We start from the raw sequence: 20044 nt of genomic DNA on the forward strand, positions 1-20044 counted from the left end.
GAGAGCCGTGAATAAAGCATATTTTTTCAGAGCCAGCTTCCTCTGTCAACATTTCCCCTTTCCCTGTGCTTCTTAAATGCACATTTCATTTGCTACCTGTTAATGGATGAGTGCATTTTTAGAAAGAGCTGCTCAGAAAGGACTAAGGAGAATTTCAAGGAATGAACACCAGTAGCTGAATTTCAGGCATCTGTGATTATGTCACAGATGTCCTTCAGGACTGAGGACCTCCCAACAAGTCTGAAAGCAGACTACATGGGCCAGGCAGCCAGCCTTGACCTGTCAAGTGGCATACCTGAGATTTCTATGGAAGACAAAGCCATGAAACTAGTGTTTTGTTATAATATGAAGGAAACAGACAATTCACGGGGAGTTTCTGACTCACCCAGGGAGAAAGTAGAAGCCAGGTGGGGGATTTGCAAAGAGCAGGTGTAACAGCTGCTAAGTATTTAAAACCTACTACCCAAGTGAACAGTGAGGTGAAATGCAAATAATTCACATAACACTGAAAAAGCTACTCAGCTTTTCTGAACTAAACCTTTCCTGGACAACATTAATGTTGGATGAGACCTTAGAAGTTATCCAGTCAAATGCCTGATCGACATGGGAGTCCCCTTTCCAAGGTTTCAACCTGTCTTGATCACACTCAGACATGGGTGTTCAAGAAACAGACTTGGAGTTCCTACTGGGGCTCAGTGGAAATGAATCAGACTGGCATCCATGAGGACACAGGTTTGATCCCTGGCCTTGCTCAGAGGGTTAAGGATCCAGCAGTCCAGCCTTGCTGTGTGCTGTGGTGTAGGTCACAGACATGGCTCCGGTCCCATGTTGCTGTGGCTGTGACATAGGCCAGCAGCTATAGCTCCAATTCGACCCATAGCCTGGAATCTTCCATACGCCGTGAGTATGGCAAAAAAAAAAAAAAAAAAAAAAAAAAAAAGCCAAAGAAAGAAAGAGAAAACAGATTCACTGACATAGAGAACAGGCTTGTGGTTGCCAAGGGGGCAGGGGGAGAGAGTGGGGTGAATGGGGAGTTTGGGGTTAGTGGGTGCAAGCTATGACATTAAGAATGGATAAGCCATGAGGTCGTACTGTATCACACAGGGAACTACATCCATCTCTTGGGTTAGAACACGATGGGAGAGAATATGAGAAAAGGAAAGGATATGTGTGACGAGGTCACTTTGCTATTCAACGGGAACTGGCACAACTTTGGAAATCAACTATACTTTAATAAAATAACATTTAAAAAGAAAGAAATGGGTGTTCGTTCCACTGCAGAATCATCCCAGTTGATGAATTAAACTCTTGCTGGGCCAGCACCCAGGCCTCTAACTTGGAACACTTACTCTTTTGAGACACCCTCAGCTTTCAAGGTAAATGTGGTGGCCTTGGTAATCATTTTGCTTAAAGACACTGTAGAAGATGGGGTGATTATCAGGGGGGCTTGGGAAAATTTCTGTTGACAATTTCCCATATTGCCTAGAAACTGATCCCTCCATCGATGGGGTGTTTTCCGTGCCAGCCTTTCTTCCACAGCTCCTCAGTTTTTCTCTCACCTCCCTTCTTTGCTCTGTGCACTCCAACAGAGAGAAACTAAAGACAGGGAACTGAAATGCGATTGTTGGTTTCTTTCCCACCTGCTTCGCCGGGTAACTCAGCTCCCCTGCACCACAAGCTCCCTGGGGGCCCTGGTCCTTCCCTGCCCCCAGAGCTCTTAGAGGCCAGAGCCCAGTGCCCCTCATAGGAAGGGAGAAGAGCAGCCTATGCTACTCACATTCCATTGGTGCTAATTAAGTCACCAGGCCCTGCCCCAGGGGAAATGTAGTTTCTGGGGCCTATGTCTGGGAAGGAAGCATAAAGGGACTTGGGAGCTTCAGAAGGACAATCACAGCTCCCACATATGCTATACCCTCTGTTCTTTTTCTTTCCTTTTCTTCTTCCTGCTTAATCCCCCTTACACCTGTGCCCTTTTTTTCACTCTGATCTAGCCATATAGTGGGGGAAAGTGTACACACACACACACACACACACACACAACAGAGGCTGGGCTGAATCTGGCAGAGCCCAGAGTCTGTGTAAACAACCTACCACCCATGCAGCATCACCCCGGGTTCATCTTTTGCTGGTTCCCCTCCGTGGTTTTGTCTTTTGAGAGGGCTCCCTCCCCCACCCAAATCCCAGATGCCCTGGTGGGGCTTCGGGATGCTAGGCACAGGTGTGCGTGGGTTCAGAGTTCACTGCTAAAGGAGGAAAGGAACAAGGGCGCTCCCCCTCACTTTGCCAGCAGCCTGCCTCCACCTCCTCGCTGCTCACCCCAGCAACCTCCAGGCTCCACATCTGATGGGACCTGCTCACGCTCCAGGAGCCTAGGCCCTTCCGTCGAAGAGGCAGTTCCTTCCACTGAAATATCAGAAACAGAATAGATGATGAAGGATTGCCAGGCAGATGGATGACGGAATCCAACTTGGAGACTCAGGCGGTAGGAAATAAGTTGGTCATGTCCCAGCTCTTCTGCATGCAACAAATGTCTGAAATTTAAAAAAAAAAAAAAATTGTTTTGGAGGGTGGTAGGGAATGGAATACAACCATGGCTCCTTTTTAAATTCTCCAAAATGTTACCTGCATAAAAAAAAAAAAAAGAACAAATGTCAGGGACAGGCACATCTTGGACTGAACTTCAAGTGAACTGATGGCAGGCCCCACCATTCTGAAAATACAAAAATTGAAAGCTGCCAGGGCTCCGAGCAGACCATGCATTTGCATCCTATTTAAATAATGCGCAAGGGTCTTTGGTTGGATGGGGAGTTTCTAGCCTTGGCAGAGACTTTGGAAGTACTCAGAGTGGAACTGCCAAGGTCAGCTGACAGCTTGACACCAGCCCAGGCGGCCAGCGTGAGACACCCCCACACCTGCAGAGAATGGTCTTCTGTATTCCAGTGGCGAATCATGTACATCTTTCAGAAACTTTGGTCTAGAGACTGGTACTTTCTAGTGCTGAATTATGAGCCGGAATCCCTTCCAACCATCAGCAGGGGAGGTCAGCTGCCAGAGTTCATCTTTTTGCCAAGAAGCTCCTAGAATCTAGAGCCCAGGGCTCTGCACACACGTGCCCTCCCTGCTCTGATTTCCTAGGCCTGTAGCTGAAAATGCGGCCTTGGTACACCAGCATCAATTAAGTCCTGGAGACAAGAGTTTTGAGGAAGAGAAAGAACAGCTTTATGGCTCTGCCAGGCAAAGGAGGCCACAGCAGGCTAATGCCTCAAACCTATGTCCTGTCTTGAGGGGGGACAGCGAGGGGTTTTACAGGTTTAGCTCCCAAGACAGGGTTATTGATTAAGGTGTCTGTATTATTCTTCATCCTTAGGTCATTTGAGTTGTCGAGGCCGGTGTCAGTGGGTCCGATGATGGTTTCTGGTGTCTTTGGGGTTATGGTTCCTTGACTTTCTCTCTGGAGTGAAGATTGCTCACAGGGAAGGGGCATTAGAGGTGTTCCCATTACAAAAGAAACACTAGGTGCAATATAACTAACTCTAACTGGAAAGGAACCATTAGTACTAAGTTAGTGGACCAAGGCAGGACATAACATAAGGGAGACAGTTTTAACAAATTTTTAGCTATAACCATATTTCCTAGTTATTATCTCTCGAGTCAGCCTTTTGAGACTGAGGGGAGACCTGGGAGCCTAAAGGAAAGAACTTTTACTGCAAAACACAAAGATTTAGGATCTGGTACACGGTTTCAGGCCCACCTACAGTGACCCCGTGGTGGAGGCTTTGAGGGACATGAGGATAAGCCTGCAGTCACTGGATGCTCCAGGCCACCTGCTGAGTGCCACCCAGCGATCCAGCAGGTGCCATACGAAGCAGAACAAATGCCCAGGTAAGCCGGCCCAAGTTCTTAACCCACAAAAGAGTTGTAAAAACTGTTTATCGTTTTAAATCCATTACAATTTAGAGGAGCTTATTACAGGAATTAGACAGCTCCCCAAGCCATAAGCATGCTTAGAAAACCAAATTGGCAAAAAGTGATAAATTATGAATCCCCTGCCATGATAGAAATTTTTATTTTCAGAGCAGGGAGAAGGTTAGTGAGGTTGAGACAGCCAGAGAACCCCCATCCCAAATCAGGGATATTGAATCAGCAAACTTAATAAGTAGCATGACGTTTAGGTGCTCAGCGAGGAAATGCAAATCCGCGAAGGATCTCGGGCGCCAGCAGAGCCCTCTGGGGCTGCAGGCAGCTCCAGCTTCAGCCTCACTCGCTGCGGTTTAGTTTTCCCACCCCCAGCTCCCCAGGGCATCAGGCCTAGGCTTCCTCATTTAAGACCCAGCCAGCCAGGGCCAGGAACCCCTCCTTTGCTTCTGAAGGGAGGGGGGCTTCCGCGGCTGCCCCTGGTTGGCCTTCTGAGCGACAAGCCAGCAGTCGGGAAGAGGGACTGGCGGTGGAAGGCTGCCTGATCAGAGTGGAATTATAGCAGCTCATTTTCTAAAGTGCCAGGAGACCCAAGGATGAACCTGGGGGCAGAAGTGGAAACCACAACGGCAGTGACTTCCTGGAGAAGCAATTCATCCTGAGCCTGAAGGCTCTGTCAACAAGAGGGCTCTCCCTCTCCTGGGAGCACAAGCCCTGTCAGGGCCTCTGTTGAGGCAGGGGGACCACTGAGCTGCAGGGAGTCTCACTAAATGACTAGCCCGTTCCCAGGAGTCCCAGCGGTGCATGAATGATGCAGGGATGCAAGCAGAGGTATCTGGATGATGGGGACATGGGGACATATCCTCCTGGGAACACTGAGGACAGTTTGAAGTGACAGTAGTGTGGAGCAGGACAGAGACCCAACTTTTTTTTTTTTTTTTGTCTTTTTTGTCTTTTAAGGGCCGTACCCATGGCACATGGAGGTTCCCAGGCTAGGGGTCGAATTGGAGCTGTAGCTGCCGGCCTACGCCAGAGCCACAGCAACACGGGATCGGAGCTGCATCTGCGAGCTAGCTATGCCATAGCTCACAACATGCTGGATCTTATCCCACGGAGCAAGGCCAGGGATCAAACCTGCGTCCTCATGGATGCTAGTTAGATTCGTTTCTGCTGAGTCACGAGGGGACCTCCAGAGACCCAATTTTCTTTCTTTCTTTTTTTTTTTTAATTGAAGCGCAGTTAATTCACAATGCTGGGTTAGCTTCAGGTGTACAGCAAAGTGATTCAGTTATACATATACATATTTTTTTTCAGATTCTCTTCCCTTGTAAGATTATTAGACGATATCGAGTACAGTTTTCCTGGGCTTACAGTAGGTCTTTGTTGTTTACACATTTTATACATAGTAGCATGTAGCTGTGACATCCAAACTCCTGATTTATCTCTCCTCCACCGCCTCCCATCCCCTTTGGGGACCTTGTTATTTTCTAATTGAGATGTAAGATAGAAGTGGTCTCAGGAATAGGAGGGGGCATTGCTGCTCCTGGTTACCCGAGGCCAGCAGGCTGTGAACAGCCCGGGGAGATACACCGGCTCAATCACCTCGCCCCGCCACCCCACCCTCCACACAGCATCAGCTTAGACCCAAGCCTGCTTCCCACCTTTCCTCCCCCTCTTACAGCCGCAGCTAGGTCTCTGAACACACTGGTTCCGTCTCAGACTCGCTGCCAAGCCCCCTGCCCAGCGGCAAGTCCCAAACAAGTGGGTTGAAAGAACCAGAATTCCCTATGGGGACGCGGGTGCTACCCGCATCCAATCTGACCTGACTCGCACTTATTCTGAAAGGTCCATCAGAAGAGCAACTCCGAGTCCTTCTGCAGATTTTCCTGCCAAAACACGCACACTCTGGGGACTTGGGAATTTCTGACAAGCACTCGGCCTTCACTTGCGAATTTTCCAGAGGTGTCTGAACTCTGCGGCCTTTCTTTCCCACTTCCCCTTCACAGAACTCCAGGGTTTGAAGCTTTTGATGCCTTGTTCGGAAAGCCTTGGCGGGACCCCGCTCCTGTGTCCCGGCGTTTTTCCCTGCGGACGCTTGGCCCTCCCACGAGGGCCAGCGGCGCGGAGGCAGCGCGCCCTCTACCGGCCAGCGCGCCCCCTCCAGGTTTAGCAGGCAGCCCAGGGCTGTGGGGATGGGGGCAAGAGCATGCTAAAGATTTGTGGGTTGACCCGATCCCAGAATCTAAAGAGCAAGAAATACTTCTTTTGGACTTTTAAAACTGAATCCTTTCTCTATCCAATGCAAAGGATGTCCTGGGGTCACACTAGCAAATGAGCTTCCGTCTCCCTGGGCTCCCCTCTGCCCCCCCCCCCCAGCGTTGGATCAACACTGGAGGGCTGATTATCACCTGGCTAATTATTGCCTTCTCTGAGCCTTTATTTCAGGCTTTCATCTGGGAAAATAGTCCTTTCTCAGCCTTGATCTGAGATGGTTCCCCCAAGTACCATCTCACTGACCTAATTCCTCATTGATGGTTTCCAGTAGCTCCCTCCGCCCTCTTCTCCAGGGAGAGCCAAGTCATCGGCGTAACAGAAACCTCATTCTCTCTGGAAAACTCTCTTGCAACAGGACCAAAATCCTGACATTGCAAGTGTTCATCCCTTCCTTGACCCGCTGGCTACCAGAACCAGTGCACTTCGGGGAGGGAGGATCTTAAGAGGACTTCTAAGGAGATTTTCCGTACGTTGGAAAATAAAGTTATACCCACCCCCCCACCCCCCAAGCTCCTAGGTCCTAACTGGGTGGGTAAAAGCAACAGGAATTTCCTGCCGGGGGGGGGGTCATAAGCAGGCTCGGATTTATTGGGGTTTTGCTCTTCAGAGGGTTCCCACAGCCTCTAGGGTGAAGCTAGATGCTTGGGTGGGTGGGCCCCGCCCCCAGCCCTGCCTCTGACTGCAGGACCACTGGCTCTTGGGCTACCCCTCTCCCCACTGCCTTCTCTTTCCTGCAGGGAGCTGCAAGAAGGTTCTGGCAAGGAGGAGAGATGCCTCTCTAGCCCTCTCTGTTCCGCATCTGTGGATTCCTGCATTACACCGCTCAGGCTTTCTCCACCTTCTGGCTGCCTCACCCTTGGTGTGATCCTTTCGAGAACCTTCCCTGCACCCCCTCCCTTAGGTGAGGTCCCTTCCATGTGCACACACTGCCCTCATCCTCACCACCCTCTCCTGTGACTGCTTCATTGTCTGTCTGTCCATCCGTCAAGGCACAGATTCCTGGGGCAGGTCAGAGCCCGGCAAACTCACTTGGCTCTGCCTGCTCATTTCCAGGAAAAAATGCTCTCATTTTCTTTGAAGAGCTTACAGAATAATCAAATCTACAACTCTCCATCACAGCCCACAGTAAGCTTCATCAACTTATCCTCCTTCAGCCTCCGAGTTCCTTCATATTCGGCCCAAGTCATATTATTTCAAAAGACTGTTATTTGGGGGAAAAAAAGTGTTTTGTGGTCTTGAAGATCGGTATTCAGCTCTGGTCTTTTTACCCGCAGGCCTTCTGTTATTCAGACAAACTCAAATAATTCTTTGAAAACATCTTTTAAGAGATTGGTGTTCCCATTGTGGCTCAGCAGTAACAAATCTGACTAGTATCCATGAGGACACAGATTCAGTCCCTGGCCTTGCTCAGTGGGTTAAGGATTCGGTGTTGCCGTGATCTGTGGTGCAGGTCACAGACAAGGCTCAGATCCTGCGTTGCTGTGGCTGTGGGGTAGGCTGGCAGCTGCAGCTCTCATTGGACCCCTAGCCTGGAAACTTCCATATGCTTCAGATGCACCCCCTAAAAAGCAAAAAAAAAAAAAAAGAAAGAAAAAAGAAAACCTCTTTTAAGAGATGTAAGAATTGAAAACAGCTTCACAGATGCTGTTTTTAATTGGAGATTTTTGCCTAAGAAAATTCTATCCTCAAAAGTTCTTTCCTTGGAGTTCCCGTCGTGGTGCAGTGGTTAATGAATCCGATTAGGAACCATGAGGTTGCAGGTTCGGTCCCTGCCCTTGCTCAGTGGGTTGAGGATCCGGCGTTGCTGTGAGCTGTGGTGTAGGTTGCAGATGGGGCTCAGATCCGCGTTGCTGCGGCTCTGGTGTAGGCCGGTGGCTACAGCTCGATTCTACCGCTAGCCTGGGAACCTCCATATGCCGTGGGAGAGGCACAAGAAATGGCAAAAAGACAAAAAAAAAAAAAAAAGTTCTTTCCTCTTGGCATTTTCCCACCAGGTTTATCTGGAGAATATAATTGATGAATAAACGAAACTACTTCTCAGGCCCAGCACTTAGTTGAGGATAGAAAGAGGGGGAGGGGGACCAGAATTCTTTCTTCCAGGTGAGCACAGAGGGAAAAACCTGGAGATAAAGGAGTTTGATTGGCACATTCCTGGGCATGATCTTTGCTGACTTTCTGGGCCCACTTCCTGCAATTTTCCTTTATTAAGGCAAGGGCTGACCTTTGCCCTGCATCATGGCCACCAGGGAATAGGTCTAATCGGGTTGGTACCCACCCCCGAGCCCAGCACACCACCCAGCTCATGGCCCCAGTGAGCATCATTTAGGTCTCCTCATTACAAAGCCTTACAGCCGGGGACACACCAGAAGTAGCCATGCTAAGTTACTCAGTAGATTCATCAAAAAGCTGCTTCCTGGTTGAAAAAGTTACAAACTTGAGCCGTGGTCTTGACCCTCCCCTCCCCCCCCCCACAGTAGGGGGAGGACTCTCTGAATAGAGACTTTTTTCTTTTTTATTTCCTTTTTCTTTTTTTAAATTCTTTTTTAGGGCCGCACCTGTGGCATAAGAAAGCTTCCAGGCTAGGGGTTAAATTGGAGCTGCAGCTGCAGACCAATGCCACAGGCGCAGCAACTCCAGATCCAAGCCACATCTGCAATCTACACTGCAGCTTACGGCAACACCAGATCCTTAGCCCACTGAGTGAGGCCAGGGAAAGAATCCGTATCCTCACGAGTACAGTTCAGGTTCTTAACCCACTGAGCCACAGCAGGAATTCCTCTAAATAAGGATCTTGCCATTAATTGTTTTTTTTTTTAATTTCTTATTTTTTGCAGCATGTGGAAGTTCCTGGGGCCCAGGATCAAACCCATGCTACAGCAACAACCTAAACCCCTGCAGGTGGATCCTTAACCTGCTGCACCACCGTGGAACACCTGCCTTGATTCTTTTGCAATAGTTTTGCGATGCTATCAGGAGAGGTTAGGTATTAATGGAAGGAACTTGGTCTCCATCCTTAGAAGAAACCTCATGAATTCTGCTTGTCACAGAGCTGGCTGGCAAATCTTTTCCATCTACAGGGTTTGTGGTTGGAAAGTCAAGAAGCCAAGCCTCCTCGTTCTGGCTGATTGAAGAATAAATAACGTTAGAAATAAGTGGGCGGCCTTATCACATGTACTTTCCGTAATGACAGAGATCTTGGAGGTGGAAGCTGGAGACAATGTGGCTGGGTGACAACATCATAAAATGTAAACATACCTCCTTGGTCTATACACATGTGTGCATGCACACCGATATACGAAGGGCTAGAATGAGTCAAAGACTTTGTTGTGCAAATTAAGGGAGTGTGTGGCTCCGTGGAGCCAAGCAAATCCAAATCAGAGCAGACACCATCCCGGGGGACACTCTGGGGACCGAGATGGGAGGAGCAGGGTCCGGGGATGAAGAGCGCATCCCTCAGAAGCAGAAGACAGGCTCCAGAGCCTGCTGTTTGGGGTTTGCTGAGCTATTTGCCTGGAGGAAGACTTGCATTCTTGTGGCGTGTGCTTTCTTGCATCTTTCCTCCCTCGGTCTCTTCTGCCTAGAGGGCGGGATGAGACTTCACAAGAGGAGGCTCCGATCTTTCCCAGGGGTCCTGGGAGCAGATTCCTTCCATGGAGTGTAAACAGGCACGGGGGTGTGGGTGGGGGGTGGTATCTGACGCTTTGTCTTCCTGCAGGTAGATAGTTAGACCAAGCGTTATCCATGGCATGTATTTCTCTAGCCTTTTCTTTCCTGCTATGAGGATGGTCTCCTTTGTTAGTTACTCTAGGATTTTCCACAGTGTTCTCCCCACTGAGGAAAAATCAATGCCACATATGTAAATGAAAGGCTCTTATTCTCCCTCTCTTACACACACACACACACACACACACACACACACACACACACACACGCACACATGCAGTGGGTTGAGGGTTCGTTTTGGTCAAACGAGGAAGCGGCAATGTGCTTTCTCTTTAGACATCCATCCCCAGCTGAGCCGGGATGGGGTGGATTGCCTACTAGGCAGTATTTCCTTCGGCTTGATTCAACCATTAATTGTGCTGTGGTTTCTGACAAATTCCTTCCTTCCCTTTGGTGCAGCGCATCCTTTCAAGGAGAGAGGAGTTGGAGGGTTACTTGGCAGATTCAACTTCCATTTGCCTAAAAATGTGGAGACACCACCTAGATTCAGGAAAAAAAAAAGAGAGAGAGTTACAAATTCTGTTGCTCCAGGCAAGTACAGTCATCCAAGCCCACACATTCCATCCAAGAATGTCCCTGGCGGAGCCAAGTCTCCAAGTCAGATACAGCAACAAAGCCTTTCACTTGGGCACCCAGATGCTCTATTTAAAGGACCCATGAGAGGATATACCAGTGTGGGAGCAAAGAGGGTTGATGGAGAGTCAAGATGGGTAGCCGAGGCTGAGCTGTGCTTTTAAATGGGCTGGGGTCTGTTATGAAAGAATAGGTTCTGGGTAAATCCGCAAGGAAACCCAAGACTGCTGTTAAGCGCTGGTTGACGGCAGCCATATTTAGTTAATTTCCCTCTGAAGACAGGAAGATCCTATCTGTGTGTGTTTGGTTAATTTCAACAATTTTGGTTACCATCAATGATATCTGACTCCATAAGTGTGCAAGTCATTTGCGTTGACAGGAAAATTGGATAATCACTAATAGTAGTGTTAATCAAGTATTTTTTTCTATAAAGATGATGTGTTTATTACTTTTTTTTAAAGATTTTTTATTTTTTCCATCATAGCTGGTTTAGAGTGTTCTGTCAGTTTTCTACTGTACAGCAAGGTGACCCAGTCACACATACATATTTACATTCTTTCTCTCACATTATCTGCTCCATCACAAATGACTAGATATAGTTCCCAGTGCTATACAGCAGTATCTATTAATTGAGTATTTATATATAGCATTATAAGACAATGTATTTTGCTTGCATTATCTCATTTTATTCTCACAATATCTCTATAAGGTAGCTACTAATGTTTCCGCTTCCTAACTAGGCTTCCAGAGGTTGAGTTTGATGAGGTCACACATAATGGTTTCAAACCCAGGCTCTGTGACTCCAGGGTAGACCCTGATTTAAACTTTAAGTTATACGGACATTTGCCGCTTAGAAACTATAATAACTCTTTTTTATTTTTAACGGTCTCTCCTGTGGCATATAAAGTTCCTGGGCTACAGATCGGATCAGAACTGCAGCTGCCTCCCTACACCACAGCCACAGCCACAGCCATGCCGGATCCTTAAACCACTGAGCAAGGCCAGGGATTGAACCTGCATCCTCACAGACAATTAAGTCCTTAACCTGCTGAGCCCCAATGGGAACTCCCTGTAACAATAACTCTAAAGGTAATTATCCCTGCCTCTCCTCTGGCTCTGACTAGATTGTTTGTTTTCCTAAGGGTAGAAGTCCGCCTCTCATTTTTTTTTTTTTCCATTTCCTCAAAATAGTCAACACAGAACTGGGTATAAATGTTGACTCACACACTCACTCAGGGAATTGGGCCAGAAATAACTCTTATATTCTGCCATCTTGCTAACTGTTGGCCATTCTCTGTTACCCTCAATTGCTGCTTAAGTCTGTGAAAATGCTAAAGAGAGGTTTGGTAACAGGATTGTGTGTTGATGACTTTTCCTGGTTGGATGAGAATACTGGGAGAAAGGAGGGAAGGGTGAGCTCTCATTGATGGAAAACACAGGAGGAAGCTTCCTAGAAGCACAGAAGAAGGAGAGGAGAAAGTGGAGAGGGAGAAGGTAGGAGAATTAAAGCAAACCGTTGATGGAGAAGGAAGGATGGTTCTGGGAGAATTTCTAACTAGGTTCTGTTTATATTGACGACAACTTCAGCATTTGATACACAGCCTTATGAAATTTTATTTGGATGCCTTGAGCTTGCAACAGCTTGGCTCTGAATTTAGGCAGAGGAATACAAATGAAGCAAACACATTCAAGAAATCTTGGAAGAGAACCATGGAGCCAGCGAGTGGTTCACAGAAGCTTTCCAGTAGGGGCTAGTGAGATATGTTTGCCATGCGGCCCCTTCCCTGTCTTCTCCATGGAGACAGAAAAATTTGGCAAAGCACTCGGCTGTCATTCCACCTGGGCCATATTTTCTTGAAGACATTAAATGATAATGGCCACGAACATATAAATGTCAACAAGACAATTAATAAGTAGGCATTTCTTGAGTACCTGCTCCTTTTCAGCATGGAAGATACAAAAGGTACGTTATGGGGGCTTCCACATAATTTAGTTGGAGGAACTCCAAACCAAGGATGGCAAATATGTAGTAGATATACTACCCTTGGCTCTGTTTGTCCTTGAGGCAGTTATCTTAAATCAATCATGATGCACATTCTCATTGAATTAGGATGCTGCCTGGGAATCCTTCTCACCACAGCTCTGCATGCAACCCCTACCCATCATTCAGCCTTGTCCCAGTGAAGGTAACCTGATTCCTATTTTTGGTCTAGACCATCACGACTAGAATAACAACCATCTCTAAGGATCCAGCATTGCTGGTGAGCTGTGCTGTAGGTCGCAGACACAGCTCAGATCCCTCGTTGCTGTGGTTGTGGCATAAGCCAGCAGCTAGAGCTCCAATTCAACCCCTAGCCTGGGAATTTCCATATGATGCAGGTGCGGCCCTAAAAAGGCCAAACAATAAAAAGATAAAAATTTAAAACCACCACCACCACCACCTAAGAGAGTGAATTATTCTTTGATAAGTGATTGGTACTATGAGTCTGGGGGACATGGAGATTCTTCAAGGCCACGGTATGCAGATATTTTGACCTTGAGCTCCATGCTAGAGGAAGGCTGTGGTTGAAATCGGCATAGGGAAAAGAGGGCCTACCCAGGACAAGACCGTGAACAAAGGTGCTGGAGTGACAGAGGAGGCCCGGCATCTGCAGAAGGCAGGTAGCAGCTAAGGACCAGCTTACTTATGCACAACCATCTGAAAGAGGACCGAGGGGTCCAGCCGTGGTGGATGCAGAAAGGGGAGGTTGCTGACTGCCCAGCAATGATCACCAAACATGGTACACTCAGGAGGGGCAGGAGGAAAGGCTAATGGCCAGGAAATGCAGTCTGTTAGCAAGACAGCCCAGGGCCACCAGCCTAGAGGATGGTTAGAAGTGTCAGACGGGGAGTTCCTACTGTGGTTCAGTAGGTTAAGAACTCCATGAGATTGGAGGTTGGATCCCTGGCCTCGATCAGTAGACTAAAGATGTGGCATTGCCATGAACTGCAGTATAGGTTGCCGATGAGGCTCAGATCCCGAGTTGCTGTGGCTGTGGCCAGCAGGTGTGGCTCCGATTTGACCCCTAGCCTGGGAACTTCCATATGTAGTGGGTGTGGCCATTAAAAATAAATAAATAAATAAATAAATAAATAAATAAATAATTTTTTTTTAGAAAGGGTGTCAGACAGAATTTGTGAGCCCTTGGGTTAGCAGTTGGGTCTGTGTCCTGCCCTCCTAGACTTACTTCCCTTGAGCTGGGAAGCAGGATTCCTTCTCCCATATCCACCAGTCCTTCTACCCTAGCTTCTGCCCAACCTCTCTACTTTAGGAGCAGTCAAAAGTCCCAAGTCCCAAGTAGTGTCATCTGTGATCCCCCCTTTAATACATTCACATTAGACCTCAGGGGCTCGAGCCATTCTTGGTCTCCTTTTTTTTTTTTTTTTTTTTTTTTTTTTTTTTTTTTTTTTTTTTAGGGCCGCACCTGCGGCATATGGAGGTTCCCAGGCCAGGGGTCCAATCAGAGCTACACCTGCCAGCCACAGCCACAGCCACAGCACACAGGATCTGAGCGGAGTATATGACCTACACTGCAGCTCATGGTAACCCCAGATCTTTTTTTTTTTTTTTTTTTTGGTTTTTCAGGCTGTACCTGTGGCATATGGAGGTTCCCAGGCTAGGGGTCTAATCAGAGCTACAGCCACCAGCCTACTCCAGAGCCACAGCAACGCCAGATCCGGCTGAGTCTGTGACCTACACCACGGCTCATGGCAACACTGGATCCTTAACCCACTGAACGAGGCCAGGGATCGAACCCGCAACCTCATGGTTCCTAGTCAGATTCGTTTCTGGGTGCCACAGCAGGAACTCTGCGACTGGGCTTCTCGAGGCCTAGACTACCCTGTTCAGCCCCTACTTTCATTCCCCAGTATAATGAGACTTGTTCACTCAGCAATCATTCTTTCATCACCCATTTATTAAGCCTCTTTGATTTTTCCTGGAACTTTAACAGGCACTAAGAATACAGGGGAATTTTTGAAAACCCAAACCTAGTTCCTCATGGAATTTCACATGATCAGATTGAAGAAGTCAACACGAACCAGTGAATTCTAGAAATCTTTTGAGCAACTTTAACCTGCATCACAACCACCCAGAGGGCTTATCATAACACAGTTTCTTATTCAATAAGTGTGGGCTGGGGCCCAAGAATTCTCATTGTTAACAAGTTGGCAGGTGATGCTGATGCTGCTGGTCCGGGGACCACACTTTGAGAATCACTGCTCTGGCGCCACACTTCCCACCAGTGGACCCAGGGCCCTGGGCTATTATGGCCTTTTATGAGCAGTTAGTATAGTCTGTTGACTGAATAAACAAAAGTAAAACTACCATTATGTGGGCCTGTTTAAATATTTTGATATCAAAAAGAAATTCTCCCTCCAAAAATTTAGTCACCCTTGAACAGAAGCCAGAAAGTCAATCAGGTTTTCTCTCTTTTGCCAGCACTAATCTTTTGGCAGAGGTTTCTACAGTGTTGTGCCGAGAACAAATCAAATTCTGCATTTTGGCTCAGTGGGAAGGAGGACATGATTGGTTATAAATGTCTGTCTAGATGAGGGAGAGAGACTGAACGTCCCTGCACCATATATTTTCCTTGTTTCACTTAAACATTGGAGTTGTTACAAGGGAGGCTTGGATCTTCTTCTCTGCTAAGTCTGTGTGCTTACCCTTGGCCGTCTCATCCGTCCCGTGCCTTTAAGCTGGTGACCCCATCCCATGCCCTCATCATCACTCCTGTCCCTTCCTGAGCTGTGTGTCTGACTGTCTCCTTGACGTCGCCACTTGACGTTGCACGTCAGTCTCATAGTTAATATAGTCAACAATAACTTCTTTAAAAAAAAAAATGTCATTGGCATTCCTGTTGTGGCACGGCAGAAAGGAATCCGACCAGTATCCATGAGGAGGCGGGTTTGATCCCTGGCCTCGCTCAGTGGGTCGCCAAGCCAGCATTGCTGTGAGCTGTTGTGCAGGTCTCAGATGCAGCTTGGATAACGCATGGCTGTGGCTGTGGCTGTGGCTGGTGGCTGTAGCTGCAATTCGACCCCTAGCCTGGGAACTTCCATCTGCGGCGGGTGTGGCCCTAAAAAGCAAAAACAAAAACAAAAACCTGTATTAAAGTATAGGTGATGTACAATATTGTGTTCATTGCAAAGTGATTCAGATATATATACACATACATACATATTCTTTTTCTTTTTTGAGGGGGGCTTTTTAGGGCCACACCTGCGGCATATTGGCTGTTCCCCCGCTAAGGGTCCAGTCAGAGCTGTAGCTGCCAGCCTACACCACAGCTCACAGCAACACCAGATCCTGAACCCAGTGAGCGAGGTCAGGGATGCAACCTGCATGCGCATGGATACTTTTATTCCGCACTTAAAGGAGGATATCTTAGAATGATTTTCATTTGCTTCTGGGATGATCTCAGTTCTGCAAAAAGAGGCAGGTGCAGGCACTTTAGAGTCTTGGAACAGGGAGGAGAAACTGATGCTAGCTAGAGCCACTGGAGTTAAGGATGACTGACACTGGAAAGGGGAGAGGGAAGGGACAGAAAGTCGCTGCACCCCAGGGGTATGTTTTACTCCAAGGCACCGCCCAGGCCTGAGGTGGGAGCAGACACTAGCCCGGACCCCAGGACAGTCAGTTCTTCACGCAGACTCAGTGTTACATGAAAGTTTTCTTTTTCCCTTTGTTTCTGATCCCTGATGGGAAGTCATGAAGCCTAATCAAAAAGATACTCCAGTGCAGTTCCTATTGTGACGCAGTGGGTTAAGAACCTGACTAGTATCTGTGAGCGCACAGGTTCGATCCCTGGCCTAGCTCAGTGTGTTGAGAATCTGGTGTTTCCACAAACAGTGGTGTAGGTTGTGGATGTGGCTTGGATCTAGCTCAGATCTGGCATTGCCATGGCTGTGGCATGGGCTGGCAACGGCAGCTCCTACTTGACTCCTCGCCTGAGAACTTCCATGTGCCTCAGTTGTGGCCCCCCCCAAAATTAAAAATAAAATAAAATAAAACAAAATAAAATAAAGAGAGAGAGAGAAATAAAATTAAGAATTTCAAGATGGTGACAGCAAAGCATTAAACCTCAAGCCTCTGAACATGGGGCCAGGTGTGACTGCACTTGTCACACACACACACACACCACACACACACACACACACACAACACATACACAGAGAGACAGTCTGCAATAAGTCTCTCTAAAAACCTTATATTGTTTAAGTAAACATAGTTAGTTTTCATTGTTTGTAACCCAAATTTTAAACAAGAGAAATTTGTACCAGACAGCAGTATCCAGGAATCAGAAGTGAAATTGGGCCCCAGTGAGACAAAAGGTGAGACAAAAATATAATATTATTATATTAAGTCATAATTTGGCAGTTCATGGCTTGTAGCACTGAAACGGCCAGGTAGGATGTTGCCTGTGGCTACTCAGGGCGTGGTGCTCTTTGAAGCCAAGGCTTTGAGAGATTGGGCAGCCACTGCCTTGGAAACCTGTGGATGATGCAAAGAAATCAAGGACCATTCCACCGAACGATGGCTTCTGGAGAGCACGAAGAAGGCGGATGATAAGGAAGTGACGGGCTGTCCTGAAGAGCAGCAAGGACTGGTCATCCTAGATGCCCAAGTAAATTATATGCATACCACCTTATAGAAGATAAATCCCATTCACAACTATGGGACTGGTCACCTCATAGCAGTTTCTAGGAGGTCCAGAAGACTGGGTTAGGGCAGATTAGCCACTCCTGAGTGAGAGTGGAGCAGAAACTTCTATCTGCTATTATAAGGGGGATTTGATGGTGTTGATTTTGAAGACCATAATGGCAAAATCGGCTGTGATGTTCCAGTCCACTTACCAAGGGACGGAAAAGCTGCCAGCGGTGGGTGGGACCCCAAACTAGAGACATTTCTTCAAGTGGTCGAAACTGCAGGGCCACCACCTCTTCCCTGTGTCCCCACGTAGCTCAGAATGTCTATGGCAGGAGACAGAAGGGAGACGCTATTGGTGTCTGGGACAAGCCCCAAGAAAAGAATCCCTGAGGTGACCTAGGGGTTTTGAGCAAGGCAGATAATTAACACTGGACCTTGGCAGAGAGAGATCGCACAAGATTGCACGCCAGCGTGGCCGGGAGACTCCAACGTTAAATAAAGCTCAGTGCACAAAACTAGGGTCTAAGTGCCCTGTGCACGTCACAGGCAGATAACACACTTCCAAGAACGTATGCCTCTACTACCAACCTTCCCTCCATCCTTTGATTCTGTGAGTCATTCTCCGTGATCGTTCAGCCAAGACTGCAGGAAAAAAAAAAAAAATAGGAGCCTGTTTTGGATACAGCTCTGCAGAATATGCTGACTTAAGCCGAAGGGGCTAGCTACAGCTCTACCAAGGAAAATTCTTCCAGGAAGAAAACGATCAGATTGTACTCCTTTAAAGTAGGAAAAACAAAGCAGTAAATAAACCCCCGGGGGCCTGGTGCTGCAGCTACTCAGGCCTTGGAAGTGGTCCCTGTAGTTCCCTAGTGACCGCTTCTCAACCTCTATCATGGTCTTAATAGACCTGCACAGGTTTACTTTCATCCTCGCTCAGTAATGCCCCCTGTGATGTGGCAACACCCACCAAAGACAAGGGAACAGGGAGTTGCCGTCGTGGCTCAGTGGTTAACGAACCCAACTGGTATCCATGAGGATGCAGGTTTAATCCCTGGCTCTGCTCAGTGAGTTGGGGATCCGGCATTGCCATGAGCTGTGGTGTAGGTTGAAAACACGCCTAGCATCTGGTGCTGCTGTGGCTGTGGTGTAGGTCGGCAGCTACGGCTCCAATTTGACCCCTAGCCTGGGAACTTCCATATGCCATGGATTTGGCCCTAAAAAGACAAAACAAAAACAAAAACCAAAAAACAAGGGAACAAGATGCCCCCAAGCCAGGCAAAAGTAGACCTCTCTCTCTCTCTCTCTCTCTCTCTCTCTCTCTGCAGTGAAGCCCAGAGGTAACTAGAGAAGGAGCAGAGGAGAATTATTGCCTGTGTTAGCTCCCCAGTCCCTGTCCCTGTCCCTCTATGGGCCTTAAACCCAGCTTCTTTGTTTTTGGCCTTGCCCATGACATGCAGAAGTTCCCAGGGCCAGGGATCGAACCCATGCCACAGCAAAATCTAGAGCCCCAGCAGGGACAATGTCAGATCCTTAACCCACTGAGCCACCTGGGCCTCCTAAGCATAGCTTCTTGTACATGGCCTAATTATATTTCACAGTACCCTCTCCTGTGAGGTGGGGATCCCAAAGCCCCTGGACAATAGAACAAGTCTTCTGAGGCTGAGACAGTCATTGCTGATCTTCTCAAAACTACCTTATCAGTAGTCAGGGGCAGCTACTAATGCATTCATTGATTGGGCCCAGTTTATAGTTCGGAAATAAAAGATGGCTGAGGCATAAAACAAATATTTAAGAGGAACCTCCCATCCATAAAAATAGAGTGTCGGGCTGGGTCCCTGCTGGAATATATAGGCTTCCACATGGTTTCCGTACTCATAACTGTCAAACGCCAGCCGAGCAATAATGATCGTAATAAACGAAGGAGACCTCGGGTTAAACAAATGATTACAGTTGACAATAGAGGTGTAAACATGACCCTAATTAATGAATCTATAATCTCCCTTCCAAGGTTCTGGCCATTAGCCATGCTTCTAATTAAACTGAGTGTGGGAACAGCACTCCATCACCCCAGGGGGTGGTGGCCTGAGCACTGCAAAGTCCTCAGCAGACTGACCCCCCCTCCCCGTGATGTTTCAGACTCTATTTCTTTATCTGTTGCAACTCAAATCAGGTTTCTTGTGTTCATGAGATTCTCCTCTCAAACCCTCAATCTTTGGTCAATCCTCACTCTGTAGGAATACAGAGTGACAGAAGGCAGAAGAGGGACACGGCTATATATTTGCCAGATGGCCCTGCCAGAAGTCACATAGACCAAAAGATGGAGCGGACCCTCTTCTTAAAGAGCAAACAAATGAACACTCCTTAAAAAAAAAAAAAGATAAAGCAGGAGTTCCCATCGTGGCTCAGTGGAAACGAATCTGACTAGCATCCATGAGGATGCAGGTTCGATCTCTGGCCTTGCTCAATGGGTTAAGGATCTGCTTGCCATGACTGTGGTGTAGGTTGCACACTCGGTTCAGATCCCACATTGTATGGCTGTGGCGTAGGCCAGCAGCTACAGCTCCAATTCAACCCCTAGCCTGGGAACTTCCATATGCTGTGGGTGTGGCCCTAAAAAGACAATAAATAAATAATGAAGCAATAGCAGCGTATTCTACTTCATGGGATGTCCAAGCCTTCTGGAGGTTAATAAGTGCATCCCCTGTCTCAGAGCACAGATCTCTAGAAAAAGGACCACAGGAATTCCCATTGTGGCTCAGTGGGTTATAAGCCTGACTAGTATCCTTGAGGACATGGGTTCAATCCCTGACCTCGCTCAGTGGGTTAAGGATCTGGAGTTGCCGTGAGCTGTGGTGTGTGTGTGTGTGTGTG

The sequence above is a fragment of the Sus scrofa genome, chromosome 5, assembly GCF_000003025.6.
Source record: "Sus scrofa isolate TJ Tabasco breed Duroc chromosome 5, Sscrofa11.1, whole genome shotgun sequence".
NCBI classification, from domain to species: domain Eukaryota; kingdom Metazoa; phylum Chordata; class Mammalia; order Artiodactyla; family Suidae; genus Sus; species Sus scrofa.